Here is a 17,199-nt window from a genome sequence, read left to right as displayed (position 1 = left end):
CAACTATTACTAAATAGTTATCATTAGGTTAGCCAACAAGAGGAAACATATTGGAGTTCACGTTGCAGTAAGGAGGAACCTTCCACATATATAGGATGTAAGATAGCAACTGGTTGCCTCGGTTAATGCTCTGATAATTATTAACAAATAGGTTAATAGTTTTCATAAAGTTAGCAAACCAGAAGAAACATATTGTAATTCGTACTGCAGGAAGAAGGGGACGATATTGTCCTTCACACTGTTGTAGGAAGGAGCACCATGTAAAGGAGTGACCTCTCTTGTCATGATATAGAACAACAGCTCGCTAAGTTAATATCAACTGTTACAACTGATGTGATATTATATGACCTAACCTAACACATGCGGCGAGTAGGTTGGATGTAAGATAGCAACATGTTGCCTCAATGCTCTGACAACTATTAACAAATAGTTGTCATAAAGTTAGGTAACGAGAGAAAACATAGTGTAGTTCATGCTGGATGAAGGAGGGAACCTTCCACATATATAAGGCTCTATAGACGAGAATATCCAAGACAAGGAAAATTTGCAAGGATGGAGGATGGAAAAAAGGAAGAAGAACAATCAAATTACATTAGATGGGTGAAGAGAGACCCAGTGTTCAAAATGAAGGTAAATTGTACCCCCAACATTTTTTCTCATTTCATCTAGCTAGCACCCTGCAAAAATCGCATAGCTAGAGTAAACAATCTAAAGATATGTGCAATTGCATCAATTATTGGCCACTCCAAAAGCACTCCAAAGGTTGCTGAAGGTATACTATAGCAGGTCTATAATGTGAAGTATCCATGGAAAGCTATACCTCTCGGAAATAAAACTTATCTGATTGAGTTTCCATGCCCAAGCATCCAAGATAAGGTCTTATCTGAAAAAGTATTGTTTGGTTCGGAGAATGCACTGGAGGTGAAGAAATGGGAGGAGAATATGGGAGCTACTAGAATACTCCAAAAGTTTTGGGTGAGGTTCAGAGGGTTGCAAATGTAATGTTGGGTATGGGATGATGTAAAGGGATGTTCTAGAGAGCTTTTGTGGACCCGAAAAGCTAGAGTGTGGTGAGAGTCACGACTACATGAGAGCATTAGTTGTTTGTGCTGGTCCCGAGCCTCTTCCTTTTGTTGTGAGGGTTGGTATCAATTGTAAGCTTCATGATGTGTATATCCATGTGGAAATCGGACAAAGTTTGGATCCTTCGGATGAAGGTCTAAAATCTAGCGGTGTTGACAATCTTAACTATGGAAACATGGAGTTTAGGCCTGGATTAGCATTATCATCAGAGAATAGATGGAAGGAGGTGCGTGTGAGGTGAGGGTATGTTGTTTGCACTGGTAGCAGAGAGCCTAGAAGATCAATTCAATCCACGTCTGTCACAAGTCCTCACATCTCAAACAACCTCGAGAGTCACTACAACAAAATAGGTCATTTACGCCTCTTACAAGAAGGATGCTGAAAGGATCAGATAAACTTTACTAGAAGTACCCCTGAATGTTAGAAAAGGAGCAATGAAGAGCACCCAGGTAATACATTAGTTCTTAATCAATAGAAACATTACTTTATTTACGATGTCAAGTACTCGAACAATTAATAACGCTACATTTAAATTGACAGAGCTGGAAGGGGTTGCACAAGGAGATACAACTAGAGGGACCAAAAGGTATATCATTTGTCAAGCCACTATTAAAGTACACGCCCTAGAAAATATACCCTAAATATATTATTTTAATATCATATTTAATCCACAAAATTGAAATATATCCATCATATTATTATATCTTATTTTCCATACACATGTGTCTATTTCGTACATGCCACGCCGAATAATTTCTATATTGTCAAGCTATAAATTTTAAACATGTTCCACTATATGTTATGAAGCAAGAGAAGAGCTCATATATATATATATATATATATATATATATATATATATATGTTATCCCATTGATATAACATTAGTGTGCATTGCAGAAGACCACTAGAATTGTTCCCCGAAAATTTCTAGACATGCGATGATCCAGGAGATGCTGATAGCAAGGATGATGACATGGACACGTGACCTAGATAGATAAGAACTGAGCATGTGCATAGTGGCATATGTGATCGCATGAATGTATCATGCCATATCTAGCTTGGAAACTAATAATAGTATTGTCCAACTATGATGGGAGCACATTTGTGGGCACTATAAATCTCAAGCCATGCAGTACCATTCAATTGTGTTTTCAATTATATAAGATAATCGACTCATTTTGTATCCTATAATTGTGTTATGAATTACGTTATTCGAGCTATGATGTAATCTACAATTGTGGTTTCAATTATGCTAATAAATTATAAGCGTGCATCTAGTAATTCCAAAAATGTTCATAGTTGTAAATTCTAATGTAGGAATTTAATCATAATGTTGTGCTTCAATTTTAAAAAACAAAATTGAAGGTTGGACACTCTAAATATATAATTCACCTGCCAAATAACTCTAAAGGAGTTAATTTCCTAGTATATATGCATAACAAAAATATAGGCAACAATATATACGTGATTTTAAATCTATGTTGCATATGACACCTTGTGTTACATCAAACGTTGGATGACACATGATTCCCATTATAGTAAAAAAGAGGAGGGTTAGTTATGTAGAATGTAAAGTACCATAAGTTATTAGTTAATTTTTATAGATGGTAGGACAATATTTACTCAAGATTGGGTTTATATATAGTCGATAACTAAACATAAATGTACCAGTAGAGCCAATGGAGAATGGCTCTAGAACTTTTTATTTAGGATAGAATTTATACATAGCTCATAACATACCATCAAAAAAACCAATCTAACAGAAGGACAGTGACCCTACTACAAACATTCTACTGGAGTAGCTGAATACATAAAGATACATAAATACTAAATTTATTAGGTGAATTGCTAAATACAAATACCTCACATACATAGAACACACGATACAACAACACATAAATATAAAACACCAGCATGCGCCAATTATTTCTCTATGGACAACACAAGACATAGGTAGCAGCAACTATTGCAAAGGAGGAGAAGATGAAATAGCTAACAGTTGATAACACAATCTAGGAAGTTGTAGACTCACCCATCACTGCAGTTTGCAAGTAATTTTAGTCAATAAGTTGTACATGTATGCTTAACTGCTCAAGAATTCTATGCAATTTGAATTACCTTGTCTTCTCCCTCTTTGAAGAAAACAACTGTTTGCGAGCAAACCTTGGCTGTTTATCCAGTACATTTCTGCATCATTAAAAACTAATAAGAGCGCTCACAAATAACAATGTATTTGAGGTATTCCAACATTAGGACGTGCAACACATGACAATAGTAAATTATAGTTTCAAGGGGAAAACGCATACCCATGCTCCTCATGAGAACCGGAAGAAACCTCTCTTCCTTTAGTTGTTGATTTTTTTGCAGTATTGATGGCATCAGTGTTAGGAGGGGGTGTGCTTTCACCTTCAAGATCAATGGAGCTTTTAGCAATGCATGAAATAGAGTTTCTAGATCTCTTATCAAGGGTAATACTTGATGCTCCAATTCCAATCATGTTAGTAGGATCCTTGTCCTGAACTAAATCTTCAACTGAAGATGAACCTCTAGGATTACCTTGGAGGATGGCATGAGCACCACTCCGTTGTACCTTAGCAGTCGTTGGAGGCTCAAAAACCCTCCTATTTTGAAAACAAAGCTGCCAGTCCTAAAGGTTTGCTCACTAATAATTACCTGGAAAACATAGCTACGACCAATGGGAGCATGAAGGGCTGCAAGCAGTAAGATATGGCTGGATGAACTTTCTTCCATGACTTCAATGACAGTTCGCCTCACAACTTGCTCAGCTATGCCTTGGAACATAAATATTTTTGTAAATCCAGTGGTATCTTCTATCACTACATTTATCTTGTAGCTGTGTGTCAGATAAAAACTTGTTGGTGAATACATTTATTGAGATTGAAAGATAACGGTAAAACCATGCGAAATAAGCTATAATACCTGGGAACAATCATTGGCTTTGTTTAGTTACATTTAGTGCATTCAAAGCCATCGAGAGTTGGTTTTAGGCCTTTTTTTTTACAGATACTGCATCCTTTATACCACCAACCATTTGTGACATCTATTTCTTTTATGTTTGCGTGCCATGTGAAGCGTACATCCTAATTAATGCACAATACAAAGGAAGATTTAATTACTGCATGAGAATATCTGCATGTGAAGTGTGGTTGGGGATAGGAAATACATTATTTTCATGTGGATTTAAGGACAGAAGCTCTGATGCAGTTTTTCTATTTGCATTTTCGTCATCAACACCCCCATCTATAGCATCACCATCCTTTGATAGGAGCACGACTTCAGACCCTCTTCCTTGCAAGCACTAGTACAGAATGATACTGTACAGGCGGGTGGAAACGCCTTTTCACAGGCGTTTAGCGCACCCGCTTGCGACCGAATGCTTGTTCCACAGGCGCAAAAGTGATTGCCTGTGGAAATCAATTTCCATAGGCGGTCCACATAAAGAACCGTCTGGGAAAAACGATTTCCACAGGCGGTTCCTAATGTCAACCGTGGCTTAATAAACGGCCTGTGGAAATAGTTTTCCAGAGGCGGTTCTTTATGTCAACCTTCTGTGGAAATCGATTTCCACAGGCGGTCCACATTAGCAGCCGCCTTAGATATAAAGATTTCCACAGGCGGTTCCGTAAGAGAACCGCCTGTGGTATGTATTTCTTTCGAAAAAATAATTAGAATATATTTTATTCCATCCAGATTTCACACAGTTTCAATAACAATATGAATAGCATCACATGTTTCAATATTTAACGCAAGTACAATAATATTCACAACATCACAAGCCTATATAGCTAAGAGTCGCTCTCCCACGGATGGCTAGCTAATTCGCCTCCGTGATCAAAGAATCTACCGTTCTTGTGGATGACTTCATGCATAATAAACCGGCACATGTCACGTTAGACGTTTTGGATTTCTTTGTCGGTGAGAGATTGGTTGGCACATTAGATCATCCTTGCCTGGATTGAAAAACACAACTAAAAGAGTTAAAACACTACTGACAACGGAAACATAACCAAATAAGAATGTCCAGACGCAATGATGACTTACGTGCTCAGGGTTCATTGTGTACCTCCCGTTTATCCTAAGAAATTGGCAAACATAGTATCCACAAAGAACGCTATTGAAACCTTGCTTGTGGCACTACAAATAAAAACGCAACGTATTCATTAGTTCAATAAAACTCTTCGTCATTAATAGTGGGATACAAGAATTAGAAGTTGTGTTATTACTGGAAAGTGTGTACGGACCGTCATCGCATCCGGCTTGTCCGTATCGTGTATCCCACCTTTCATTACGTACCACTTGTAGGCCCTATTCGAATACCAACAAGTAATTATCAATTCATAAATAATGTATAAGAATTTTAAGTATAGGGGATTTCCTTTACCTCTATATAACGTCAATGAAATCTTGGTAGGATTTTTTGTTGGAAATCGGCAGAGTCAAGGACCACAAATCTGCTCGACTTTGGCATCAGCATTATACAAATATAGTGATCGCTACATGAATACTTATGTTAGATTCTTGATCGATCAACTAAGTTGAACACTTATGTTAGATTCATAACGTATCACACTTACTTAAAGTTGTAGGGAGCGAAGATGCAGTCCTTGTCCTGCATTTCTAGCATAGCCCTTCCTATGTATGTTGACATTTCGAGCCTTTTTGTTTTGGTTGCTTCTTTTATGACCTGTGCTTTATCCTTTTTACTCTTCCCCTTAATCCTAGGGTCATCAGTCCTTATGTTCACGACCATGTTGGGCTAGGAAATTCGTTGCGGATCATTGAATCCGACAGGCCTCTTCAACTTTTCCGCATCGTTAAATTGCATCCTACAGAACAAGTCAATAGTCATTAGCTTCTATAGCATATATTGGTACAAATATGAACGTAGGGGTAGATTGTTGGCACTTACAGGCACCACACGCTTATGAGATTGACATCAAGTTTGTCGACGCGGAACGAAGCGTGTATGTCCTTAAAATCCAATATGAGGTAGTTGTCTCCGCTTAGATAAACGATAGCAGGGACAGAAGCAGTGATTATGGAGAGCCCCGCGCGACATGCCCTCATGTACCATTCGTAGAATTTCCTTATCTCCCACGGACCTTCTTGGAGTTGAAATAATGGCAGAAATGGCTTACCATGCTCATATTTCTCGGGAACATCCAGTGTAGGCACGAAATCTATCTGCGAGGTACTTAATGCTTTGACGATCTCTTTCGTGAGATCGCCCTTCGCTGGAGATTCCTGAGCGGATGATGCCTTTGGTTTTGACGAGGACAGAAGCCACCTCTTCATCGGATCAGGTAGATCAATTTTCTCATATGGGGTAATCATTGTAGAAACTCTTTGATGCTCAGGTGATGGATGTGCCGGAGGCGAAGATGCTGGAGTCGGAGACGCTGGAGGCGGAGGTGCCGGAGTTGTAGACGGTGAAGCACGATGTGAAGTTGCTTGAGGCGGAGATACCGGCCGCGGGGGCGACGGTGCCTGAGGCGGAGAGGGTTGGCGCGGGGGCTGAGGTGCTTGAGGCGGAGTGGGTTGGCTCTGGGGCAGAGGTGCCTGAGGCGGAGTGGGTTGGCTCTGGGGCAGAGGTGCCGGAGTCGGAGTGGGTTGGCTCTGGGGCAGAGGTGCTTGAGGCAGAGATGTTGGGCGCTAGGACAGGCGTGACGCTGGCGATTGTGACTTCTGACAGCTGAATATGATATCTCGTCTAGGCCACAGAATGAAGTTGCCAATAGCCTCATCGAGAATCTCAATACCCTCAGGTGTGCTAATTTCAAGCTTGTACTTCATGAAAACCGGCTGCACTGAGTCCACTTTTACCATGGCGTAACCGGCCGGAATATCTTGACTGTGAAACACACGGCCTGGAATGGCCTGGCCAGTGGCAGCCTCGACAGTGAAGTCTCCCTTGCCGACCGGAACATGAAGAATGCAAGGGGTAGCCTTTGTGATTTCATCCATAGGATATCTCTGGCTATCAAAATGTGTGGACCGGACGCTGCTCCGAAATCCTGGGCTGGTTGGTTGCTCTATCAGCATTAATGCTGCCCTTTCCTTCTCCTTTTCATTCCACATCTTCATGAATTCGACCTTAACCTGTTCTTGTATCTGTTCCTCTATTGTCTTCTTATATCTATTACGGGTCTTGTACTGGCCCGCAGCATCTGGGAACCCATGCTTCCAGCCCACTTTTGATCCGATGCCTCGAGTGCGACCCAGGTGTTCCTTGTTCCCCAGGGCCTTGGTAAGCAGGTCATTCTCCCTGTCGGGCTCTAAAGACCCTTCCTTAGCAAGCCCTTGGATGGTCTGGATCACCTCCATGGTCTCGGGGCTATTGAAGGCTAAGTCCCCAGACTCGGTTCATTGTGACCAAGCGTAGACCCAGTTCCTACTTCGCTCGTCACAATTTTCTAAAGGGTTGGGTTTCCCATCCCGGGCAGGCTCTTCTTCTTGCCTCCTCCACTCAGGAATTTTGGGGGCATACCCAGACGAGCCCAGGTGATGGTGGTGCTTGTTCTTCTTCGCAAGGTGCTTGAACGATTCACCCAGTTTGATGGCATCAGGTGTGGTCTTCTGCCTAAAAAACTCTGCCCATTGCTCTGGCGTAATATTTCCGTATTTATTAAAGGGTACTAGATTCTTCTTCACGAATTCCTTATTGAGCTCACTCTTCCAGCCCTGGAAGCTCTTTCCCATAGTTTTTAATGCATTCTATTTGGCTGCTTCCTCTGTTCCCGAGGGGAATCTGATGGTTCTCTGCAATGTTGCCCACAGGAACTCCTTCGTCTCATCCGACACCAACCGCCAATCAGTTACAGTGATTGGGATGTACTCCTTGACAAGGAATCCGCAACTGTTGTGGAATTTAGCGCAGGCCTCACGAGGTGCAACAGGCTCCCCTTCAACACCGACCTGTGTTATTGTATAAATGCCGGACGACAACTTGTTTCTGCTACGCTCGCCACTTCTTCGTTTCAGCGTTAGCCCAGAGGGACCCAAAGTTTCGGGCACAGATGTAGCGGTGGGTTGTGGCGCAGAATGTTATGGTGCAGATGATCGACGCGAAGATCTTTGCACCCTCACCCTCTAGAGAGAAAAAAAGGAGAGTTGACATGAACAAAAGATGTCGTCCGGCTCCCCTTCAATTGTTTGGTCAAAATCTTTTTTTTTCTCTCTCTCAAAAATTTGGTATTACATTCTCCCCCCCCCCCCCTAAAGGAATTCGTCCCCGAATTCTGTCGCTTCCATGGCAACTATGGAATAGAGGTAAAATATTTCAAAACTTTTGACTCACCAGTCTCAAAGAGCTCAGGATACTCCTTGCATATTTGTTCTTCAAGTTCCCAAGTTGCTTCTCGTTCTGATTGATTTGTCCAAAGGACTCTCACAAACTTGATAGTTCTCCTTCTCATGACTCGCTCTGAGGAATCCAGAATACGTACTGGGTGGCACTTTACGGTCAGGTCTCTCTCTATCGTGATTGATTCAACCTCAATTTTATGCTCAGGGTCTCTCAGATATTTTCTTAGCATAGAAACATGGAAGACATTATGTACTCCACTCATTGAATCTGGTAATTCAAGATGGTATGTCAAACTGCCTACTCGAGCTGTGATTAGAAATGGGCCAATGTACCTCGGGTTAAGCTTTCCAGAGATACCAAAATGTACAACACCTTTGGTTGGCGACACTCTGAGAAGAACATAGTCACCAACTGAAAATTCTAGGTCTCGTCTTCGGATATCTGTATAGCTCTTCTGTCGACTTTGAGCAGCCAACAGGTTCTGACATATTTGGTATACCTTTTCTGATGTTTGCTGAACCAAATCTGGACCAAGTAGTGATCTCTCTCCAACAGAATTCCAACACAAAGGGGGAACACACCTTCGGCCATACAAGGCCTCGAAAGGAGCCATCCGAATACTAGCTTGATAGCTATTATTATAAGCAAATTCTGCTAGGGCTAGATGATCTTCCCAATTGCCTTTCCAAGATAAGACACAAGCACGAAGCATGTCCTCCAAAGTCTGAATAGTCCGCTCTGACTGACCATCCGTCTGAGGGTGGAAGGCTGTGCTAAGAGAAAGTTTTGTGCCCAAGGCACTTTGCAAACTCTGCCAAAACTGAGATACAAATTTGGAATCCCGATCTGAAATGATCGATTTTGGCACACCATGCAACCTCACTATCTCCCTGATATACACGGGAGCCAAATCATATGCCGAACTGGTTGTCTTCATTGGGATGAAATGTGCGGATTTGGTAAGCCTATCCACGATAACCCAAATAGCATCTTTGCCTCGAGGTGAACGAGGCAACCCAACCACGAAGTCCGTAGTGATATGTTCCCATTTCCATTTTGGGATTTCTAAGGATTGCATTAATCTTGCAGGTCTTTTATGCTCAGCCTTTACTTGTTGGCAAACACCACAAGATGCAATGTACTTAGCAATATCCACTTAGCAATATCCACTTTCATCCTTTTCCACCAAAAAATTTGTTTTAGGTCTCGATACATTTTGGTTTCACCTGGATGAATAGTATAAGGAGTCCGGTGAGCTTCTCTCAATATATCAATTTTCACATCTGCCTTCTGTGGTACACAAAGACGTCCTCTAAAGCATATTGCATCATGCTCATCCACACTAAACTCCTTTTGATTTTCCCGCTGAAATTCTCTTTCGAACTTCTAAAAGAAGATGATCATGCTGTTGAGCTTCACGTACATGTTCAGGTATAGCAGATTGGATGATTATTTGAGTTTCTTTCTGCACAGTGCCAGCAAAGCAAAAAGATATCCCCATCCGATCCAAGTCTGAATGTAAGGACATTATTGATTTAGGTACACCTGTTCTGCTAAGGGCGTCAGCTACCACATTTGCCTTTCCGGGATGATACTGAATTATCATATCATAGTCTTTGATTAATTCAAACCATCTTCATTGTCTCAAATTCAGATCTCTTTGAGTGAAAATGTACTTGAGACTCTTATGATCAGTGAAAATATCAAATGACTCACCATACAGGTAATGCCACCAACTCTTCAGGGCAAAAACCACTGCAGCCAATTCTAAGTCATGAGTAGGATAATTCTGTTCATAAGTTTTCAATTGTCTGGAAGCATATGCAATTACCCGACCTTCTTGCATAAGCACACTGCCAAGTCCGATTCGAGAAGCATCGGTGTAAACTGTGAAACGCTTACCACTCTCGGGCAAAGCCAAAATAGGAGCGTTCACCAACTTATTCTTTAAGGTTTGGAAACTGACCTCACATTCATCAGTCCATACAAATGGAACGCCTTTTTGACTAAGTCTAGTCATAGGTTTTGCGATAATGGAGAAATCTTGTACAAAGCGCTGGTAATAGCCAACGAGTCCAAGAAAACTTTGAATCTCTGTCACATTAGATGGTCTTTGCCATTCTAATACTGCAGCAACATTCTTTGGGTCCATAGTAATACCATGCTGATTAATAACATGACCAAGAAATCCTACTTCTTCGAGCCAAAAGGCACATTTCTTTAGCTTCGCATAAAATTTATTCTTCCGAAGAGCCTCCAACACTAAACTGAGGTGCATCTCATGTTCCTCTTTTGACTTGGAATAAATCAATATATCATCGATGAAAACCACAACAAAGACATCTAGATATTCATGGAGCATCCGGTTCGTGGCTTCCATAAAAACAGCAGGGGCATTCGTTAGTCCAAAAGACATAACCACATATTCAAAATGCTCATACCTTGTATTGAAAGCCGTCTTCTCAATATCCTCATCTCGGATTCGCAATTGGTGATAACCCGATTGCAAATCAATCTTCGAAAATATCATAGCACCCCTCAACTGATCGAAAAGATCATCAATACGAGGTAGAGGATACTTGTTTTTGATTGTCACTTGATTAAGCGCCCGATAATCCACACAAAGCCTTTTAGTGCCATCTTTCTTTTCCACAAATAAAACAGGAGTAGCCCAAGGCGATGTACTCAGTCTGATAAATCCCTTAGCAAGGAGTTCATCTAATTGCTTCTTCAATTCCATTTGTTCCATTGGAGCCATTCGGTACGGAGTCTTATAAATAGGTTGTGTACCTGGAATCAACTCAATACGAAAGACTGGTCCTCGTTCAGGAGGTAATCCTGGAAGCTCACTAGGAAACACATCAGGATAACGACACACTACCGGAATATCTTCCACGCATAGAGTGACATCCTGCCCTTCAACCAGTGACCAAAGAGCACCAGATTTCCACATCCATCGGTTAGGGAAAATCCTGCACAACATGGAAAGTGCATATGGCAAGGCCTTCCCTTGGAAAGTAATCTCCCCTCCTGATGGAGCTTGCAAGGTGATGATTCTCAAAGAACAAGAGATAATGGCTTGGTATTGAGCAAGCCAGTCCATACCAAGAATAACATCGAAGGACTCTAAATTGATCATCACCAAGTTAGCTGTGAATTCCTCATCTCCAATATTTATAACACACCCCAGGCAAACATAAGAATTGGATATAAGACCACTAGGGGAGTTAACTACCACAGATTGCCCAATTTGTTGTACTGATAGTCTCGCTCGTTTAACGAAGTCTACCGAGACAAAGAAAAAACTAGCTCCAGAATCAAATAAAACATGTGCATCAAAGGATTCCACGGGTAAGATACCTGTCACCACATCATTGTGACCTCCGGTCTCAGCACTAGGTAAAGTATATAACCCTAAAGGTGTCTGAGATGAAGAAATTCCTACAGTGTGGGAAGAAGATGCCCCAATCACCGGCAATATCGGTGTAGAAGTTCCCTGAGGAATCATAGGCTGATGTGACCAGTAAGGCCCAGTGGGAACTGTAGAAGGAAGATAATACTACGTCGGTGGAGCCATCGGGCCAGTAATGACTGTAGGAGTAGGAGTAGCAGCCAATACATGTGCTGATCCCTTAGATGAAGAAGAAACCCTAGAAGAAGAAGATGCTGGTTCCCACCTGATACGACTGTTCAGGTTTCTGCGACACACCACATCCTTGTGGCCTGGACGGCCACATACTGAACAGTTCCCCTTCCAAGAACATTCACTCTGCATATGTGAATCACCACACTTGAAGCACACCAAACCAAAACCGGGTTTAACCACTGTACGAAATTGGGTATTGGTGCCTGGAGGATGTATCTGAGAGGGTCCACCACGGTATGGTTGGCGACGTTGTTGTCCCTTGTACTTCTTATGGATGGGACCACCAAAACGACTGTTCTTCTCTTCTGGTCCTTTATGCTGATCTGCTCCCGACATCTTGCGAATATCATCAGTATAAGATTGCTGCAACTCAACACTAGAAGCTTGTTCAACCATAGAGTGAAAATCTGTAACAGCAAAAGCACCAAGCACATGACGGATAAAAGGCTTCAAACCCTGTCTGAAACGTCTGGCCTTCTCTGCATCATCATGGGCTACATGAGGTACAAAGCACACAATTTGATTAAAGCCCACTTCATACTCTGCCACCTATTTCTGACCTTGTGTATAGTTATTTAAGTCAATTTGCATTTTATCCAGAAAAGTAGCTGGATAAAATCTCCTCTCAAATTGTCTGACAAACTCAGACCAGGTAAGATCCCCATGGGCAATAGTCCTAGCTGACTGTACACCTCTCCACCAGATCTGGGCTTCTCCCTTCATCAACTGTGTCACATATCTAATCTTGTCTTGAGGCAACACATCAAAAGCATCCAGCTGCATTTCTATATAGGCAAGCCAATCTGCAGCCTGAATTGGAGTCCCTGATCCATCAAAGGAGTCCAATTTCATACTAACCCATTCACAAAGCGTTACCCCACTAGTAGCACCCTCTTCAGGTATCTCACGTGCCACAACTCTAGCAGCAGTAGTTGCATCGGCAGCGGCGTACCAGCACGCGGCGTGGCGACGGAGAGCTCGGCCGTTGCACGGTACGGTGCAACGGTGAGCACAGCTGTGGCAGCACGCACGACGGCGGTGGCGTCGGCGGGCAGAACGGCGACAGCGCGCGTAAGTGGCGCGCAGCGCACGGCAGCGGCAATGGGGAGAGAGAGAGACACACACGCGAGAGGCAGCACGAAATCTCTTTTTTTTTAGAACAACCAACGGTCTAAATTTATTGGACTTGCTGCGGGTCAAAATCTTTTTTTTCTCTCTCTCAAAAATTCGGTATTACATCGGGTCGCGTATTTGTAGGTTGGGTCGCACAGGACTTCTTCCTCTTGCACGGATGCTTCAGGCCACAGATGACAATGTGGGTCCGCATCAAGTGGCTGAGGGTCAGGAGGACGAGGGCCAGATGGAGCGGTCACGTCGGTTCCTGTATGACCTTTCTCTTATTTCAGCTTTGGTGGACCGATGGAGGCTATAGACACACATGTTCCACATGCCGTTTGGGGAGATGACAGTCACGCTGTAGGACGTCTCCATGCTGTCCGGGTTACCGATTGCTGGTGAACCGATCGGTCCCTCAGTCACTCTAGTTGGTTGGCAGCATAACTTATTTGAGAGGTTTCAGGGAGTCCTACCTGAGCCACTGAACGTGGCGCCCATTGAGGAGCATCAGAAGCATGGCCCCAAGAAGCAATGGTTGGAACAGTTCAGAATTAGTAATTTTTTTGTTGCTTCTCTAATTTCATATTGCACGTCCTTTGTCCATTTATTATCGATATTAACAATCAATCAAATTATGCAGGTGGAAAGGATGGCCGAGGATCCCACGGAATACTAGGTTGCTCAACAGCTGAAGGCTTACCTACTGTGGCTGTTCGGTTGGGTGATGTTCACCTCCAACCACGGCAACACTATGGACGCACGTTTGATAGCCTATGCCCGGTCTATTGCTGACGCAGTAGTCATCGATATGCACTTAGTAGAGAGCATCTACTCAGTAGAGAGCATCAATTGTACCTTGGCCTATTTCCATTCCCTAAGGCATGTTTAGTTTTGCAGCGGCATGCTGTTAGGTTACTCTTTAGGCATATCGTCTATGCCAATGTTTGTTATCGTCACCTCTTTATGGTTAGGGTCTATTCGCACTACGATGAAAAAACCCATGTCACATGTAATGTTCATCAGCTTATGTAACATCTGTACCGAGTTCTATGCAACGTATGCTTTACAACTACTATTGTAGCCTATCATGTAATATCTATCAGCTACCTCCCATTGTCGGACAAGCGATTCTATGATTTATTTTATATCTTTCCATTCTCTTTCAGAAATAAGTTCAATTGCAAAAAAAATGATACAAAATTTAGTCAACAGAACGAAAAATTTCCGCCATTACGACGCAAGAGATAGGGCTCACGGGCCCACGCAGGAGGGTGGGTCCACGCTGCATGATTTTTTGATTTTTTGGCCTCCCATTTTGTGGCATTTATTTTTCGCCATACAGTTTGGTGACAACTAATTTTCGTCAAACCATACGGCAAAAACTACCTCGTAACTGGAGCCATGCACCGCTATGCTGCCATCGGTGCCACATCAGCAATTTTCGCCATACCGTACGGCGAAAATAATATTTCACCATACTGTACGGCAAATAGTATTGCTTTTGAAATTTCCTAGTTTTCGGTACTATTTCTATAATATCCATACATAAATGTAATATTAAAAAATTAAAAGTCAATATACCAATAACCAAAAAGCGCAAAAGTCAATGGACCTAAAACAACGGTGTCGGAGGGTTAACTCCTGTCGCAGGGATCCTGAGGGACCCCTTTTTAGAGATTCGGCTAGGGGGATGATCCTGAATATGTTCACCGGAGAAATAAATGGGTATGAATGCGATGGCCAGTGGGGAACGATCTAGTGGGGAACGGAGTAAATGCGCTGGTGTTTAGACAGGTTCGGGCCGCATGGAGGCGTAACACCCTACTCCTGTATGGATACCATAAATGCCCTGAGAATGTCCCTCAAGGATGTTCCTGGTTACAAGAATGTTTGTCTATCTTAGAGCCTGAGGCTCCTTGTTCTTCGGTCTGCGTGTATCTGTTGGCTTTGGGTGCTCTCGATCTTCTCTTCTCTTCGCTGCTTTAAAGCCTATTCTCAGTTTCTTCAACTTGCTCAGAGATTTCAAAGCTTCAAAAACTTGTCTTTGTCCGTGCTGCCGGCTGCTTTAAATACCCACCGGCAGTAGCGTGCCCCGAACGGGAGGGGGGGCACAAGTTCCAAGATACCATAAATGCAAAGGGTGTCATCATAGCCTCTGTGCGAAGTGACCGGGGGTGGAAAATGCGCCCCACGCCTGGTCATCCGTCACCATAAATGCACTGGCAATGGGCACCGGGGAGAGAGCCCACCGGGCAGCCGTAGAACGGCCCGGTGTGCCCGCCCTGTCTTGTTCTCCTGCCACAGCAGCGCAGCAGACGGAACGCCTCGGCCCTTACGACGTTATCCCGAGACGAGCCGGATGGCACGGGATGGGACCCGTGCATTTAATGACCCCACGCCCTTCTGCCAGAATGTGGCAGGAACTGACACCCAGCGTGGCGGGGGCAGTTGGGGGTGACAGGCCACGCGCGCTCTTTAAATGCTACCTTGGGGCTTTGACTGGCTGACACCTCATCAGTGGGCCCCTCGGGGGCCACTGTCAGGGGGCTCTCTGAGTCGTCGGGGAACCGAGTGCTCGGGGGTCACTGTTCACCTCTTCGAGCACTCTCTACCAAGAATGCCCTTTCTTGATCCTCGGGAACCGAGTGCTCGAGGGTACTGTTCACCTCCCCGAGCACTCTCTCCCGGGCACGCTTGTACGGATCCTTGGGGGACCGAGTGCTCGGGGGCCGCTGCATGCAGCCTCGAGCACTCTCTCCAGGAACTTGCTTCAGTGGGTCCTCGAGATACTTGGGTGCCCAGGGGGCCACCGCTCGTGGCCCCGGGCACACTTCTCCCGATACTTAGCTTTCCTGATCGTCGGGAGACTCGGGTGCTCAGGGGCCACCGTATACCTCCCCGAGCACTTTCTTTCCAGCACTTAGACTTCGCAGATCATCGGGGAACTTGGGTGCTCGGGGACCACTGACTGTGGCCCCGAGCGCCCTCTACCGGGACTTAATCTTTTGTACCTCGCGGAGGAGACTCCACGGGATGGCACCACATGGCGGATTGCTGGCCTGGCCTCGGGATTCGAGGACCCCCGGTTCCTGATTCACCGACAAACGGATTGTGTCTTTCTATGATATACTCATCGTAACATTACCTATAGGTTTTTAATAGTTACATTCGAGGTACCTAACATGCTTGTCGATACAATTATGGAGTCTAGAGATACTACTTTCTTTAAGAATATTTTTTCATGAAGGATATATATAACACTTCTTGTCAAATCTCTGAGATAATTCCTGAACCTACCACACCACTTGAGTATTCTAAACAAACACATGAGCTAGTTTCTAAGAAGGATGATAGTGAGGCTCCAAGGAGGAGTCAGAGACAAAGGACAATAAATCATTTGGTGATGATTTCACTGTGTATCTTGTAGATGACACTTTCAAATCTATTTTAGAAGCATGTGCATCTCCAAATGCAAACTACTGGAAGGAGGTAGTTCATAGCGAGATGGATTCCATTCTCGCCAACAGGACTTGGGAAATCATAGATCGACCTTATAGGTGTTAACCTATAGCTTGCAAGTGGGTGTTCAAAAAGAAGCTTAGGCCTGATGGCACTATCAAAAAGTATATGGCTCGGCTTGTGGCCAAGGGTTATACCAAAAAAGAAGGAGAATTTTTCTTTTATACTTATTCACCTATCGCTAGACTAACTATGATAAGAGTACAACTTTCATTGGCAGGCGATGGCCCAGAGACTGCGGATGGGCCGTTTGTCATCAACGAGGCCGAAGCTAGTACTGACGCCACGCGGCACGCTCTTAGATAGTGGCCCTTCCGGTCCGGGCCTCTGGTACGGCCCAACGGGGAGCCGAATGGACGCGCGTCCAACCGACTCCCGAGGCGTGTGATAACGGGACGGGCGGCGCATGATAACGAGGCGGGCGGTGCGCGTGGTAACCGTGCAAATCGAGGAAAATACGCCTGGCAACTGCTGACACCCGCACGGCCCGAGGGAGATTCACCTGGCA

At 43.8% G+C, this 17,199-nt stretch overlaps 1 long non-coding RNA gene across 1 annotated transcript; it reads left to right on the top strand.

Annotated features, from left to right (window-relative positions):
- The first annotated feature begins 299 nt into the window (after positions 1-299).
- On the top strand, positions 300-2,294 carry LOC133923444 (uncharacterized). Its single transcript, XR_009910625.1, has 3 exons — positions 300-1,532; positions 1,624-1,669; positions 1,981-2,294. It is a non-coding gene; the product is annotated as an uncharacterized LOC133923444 (long non-coding RNA).
- Positions 2,295-17,199: the final 14,905 nt, after the last annotated feature.

The sequence above is a fragment of the Phragmites australis genome, chromosome 7 (assembly GCF_958298935.1).
Source record: "Phragmites australis chromosome 7, lpPhrAust1.1, whole genome shotgun sequence".
Lineage (NCBI taxonomy): Eukaryota > Viridiplantae > Streptophyta > Magnoliopsida > Poales > Poaceae > Phragmites > Phragmites australis.
This window is presented reverse-complemented; position numbering and strand designations above follow the sequence as displayed.